The following is a 2809-nucleotide window of genomic DNA, read 5'->3' on the forward strand; positions in this document are numbered from 1 at the left end:
TGAGAAGATATGGAGTGAGGAAAGAGTGAAGGAGAGGCAAAGGAGAAAGAAGGGGAGAAAAATGAAAGGAGAAAATGCGGGAAAGACGGAGGGAGGGAAGGGAGGGAGAAAGGAGAGAGATTAAAGGGATGGGAGGAGAAATGGAAAGACGAAGAGGAGGGATGGGAGAAGAAAGGGAGGAAGATGAGAGAAGGGAGAGACGGAATGGAAAGGAGGGAGGGGGAGATGGGAAGCAAAGGAGAAATGGGAGGAAAGCGAGGGAGGGAGAAATGGGAGGAAAGCGAGGGAGGGAGAAATGGGAGGGAAGGGAGAGATGGGAGGAAAGGGAGGGGAGGGAGAGATGGGGGGAAAAGAAGGGAGGGACAAAGATGGGGGAGATGGAGAGAGGACCCAAGGAAAGGAGGTAGAAAAATAGGGGATTAATAAGGAAGATAAAAGTGGAGGAGGAGAGAGAGAGAGAGAGAGAGAGAGAGAGAGAGAGGAGAAAACCAGAAGATGGATAACTGGAGAGATGAGGGGAACGTATGGATTGGAAGGAGGGAGGGAGGATAAGGAAGGAAGGAAGGAGGGGAGACGAGGAGGAGGGAGAAGGGAGAATAAGTGGAAGAGGGAACGAAGCAGGGAGGGAGAATAATGAGGGAGTATGGGAGGAAGGGAAGGAGGAAGGGAGGATAAAGTGGGTGTATGGTAAGGAGGGAGGGAGGGAGGGTGTATGGGAGGAAGGGAGGAAAGGAGGGAGAGAAAGGGAGGCTTGGCATAGACCCAGCACCACCAAAAAGACTAGGGAGGAATGGAGGAAAGGGAGGGAGGGAGGGAGGAATAAGGGGGAGGTATGATTCGAAACTCCTCCCCTTCTCTCTCTCTTTCTCTCTCTCTCTCAGACATAACTACACGAGCATATGAATACCAAGTTGAAAGGGGGGAGGGAGGGAGGGAAAGATAGGAGGCTGGCGAGAGAGAGAGAGAGAGAGAGAGAGAGAGAGAGAGAGAGAATAAATAATAAAAATAATCATCATCATCAACCCAATCTCTTCACTAATAATAATAATAATAATAATAATAATAATAAAATCATTAAATATGGTAGGGTAAAATTAATCCCTATGATATTCTAGGAAATTTAAGTGTAACTCTCAAAATTTCGGAACAAGGTTGGCATTCTATTTATGAGAGAGAGAGAGGGGGGGGGGGAATGGAAGGAATGAAATAACAAGAGAGGATAAGGGATGGGAGAAAGGAAAAGAGAAAGACAATACAGGAGAAAAGAAGGGGAGGGAAGGAGTAGTGGAAGAAAAGAACAGAAAAAATATAGGAATGGGAGAGGATGAGAAAGGAAAAGAGGGTGAAGGATGGGAGGAGAGGGGATGGGAAGGAGGAAGGGAGAGGAGAGGGGAGGGAGGAAGGGAGAGGAGAGGGGAGGGAGGAAGGGAGAGGAGAGGGGAGGGAGGAAGGGAGGGGCGAGGGGAGGGAGCGCAGACAAGATATTAGAGATGAAGAGAGAGGAGAGAAGAGAAGTAGAGGAGAAAAGGGAGAGGAAGAGAAAAGGGGAGAAGGGGAAGAGGAGGAGAGGAGGGGAAGGGGAGGAGGAGAGGAGGGGAAGAGGAGGAGGAGAGGAGAGGAGGGGAAGAGGAGGAGGAGAGGAAAGGAGGGGAAGAGGAGAGGAGAGGAGAGGAGGGGAAGAGGAGGAAAGGAAAGGAGGGGAAGAGGAGGAAAGGAAAGGAGGGGAAGAGGAGGAGAGGAGAGGAGGGGAAGAGGAGATAGGGAAGAGTAGAGAGAAAGACGATAGAGACACGAGAATAAAGGACAAGGGAAGAGAGGAAAGGAGGGGAGGGGGGAATGAAGAGTGAAAGAAGAGACGAGAGAAGACAGAAGAGTCAGGAGAAGGCAAGAGAGCGAGGAGGAGGGGTGTGTGCCAAAGAGTTACACAGATATACAGACTACACAGATCAAGCAGACCCAAGGAAGTGGTATGGTATTAAGGAGTATGAGATTATTTCCACTCCACTTCCCTCCACCACACACCCCGCCACGCCCTCCACTCTCCATCATTCACAACCACTTCCTCCATCATTCCCTCTACTCCACACACACTCTCCACACTCCACAACCACTTCCTCCACACTCCCTCTACTCCACATCCCACACACACACTCCACAACCACTTCCTCTATCACTCCCACTACTCTACACCCCACACACTCCAGACTCCCCCTCCACTCTTCCCACACACACCCTCCAGTCCCTCGACACTCCACTCCACAAACCCTCTCTCCCCATTCTCTCCACCCTCCTCCTCCACTCTGCACACTCCCTCATACAATAAACAGACCGTAAACGAGAGGAGCAACTCGGATAAAAATGTTCCCCCGTACCCCAACCCCCCCCCCCAAAAAAAAAAAAAAAAAAAAAAAAAAAAAAAAAAGAGAGAGAGAGAGAGAGAGAGAGAGAGAGAGAGAGAGAGAGAGCAGCGTAAAAATTATCGTCAAATTTTTGCAATGAATTTTATATGAGTGTTCCAAGGCAGAGTGCGTGCTGGTCATTTATTTTCTGTGAATTTGTTATATACAGAACCGGACTCAGAGTTACAAATGAAACGACGAAGCAAAAATGGGGACGTTTTTTAAAATGAACCAATGAAGATGTAACTAGTGTGTTCCAGTTAGTTGATACATTTACTGGACCCGACTGTGGTGTAGAGGGACGCTTTCTCGCGGTGGCACTGATAAAGCAGGTTGGCTCTTGTGACCGCGTATGCTATCAGGCCTCAACTCCTTCCCTATCCCTCGCCAGTACGATGCAGGACTACAAG

The sequence above is a fragment of the Coenobita brevimanus genome, chromosome 2, assembly GCF_032717465.1.
Source record: "Coenobita brevimanus isolate Jiangsu-jjx chromosome 2, ASM3271746v2, whole genome shotgun sequence".
Taxonomy (NCBI): domain Eukaryota; kingdom Metazoa; phylum Arthropoda; class Malacostraca; order Decapoda; family Coenobitidae; genus Coenobita; species Coenobita brevimanus.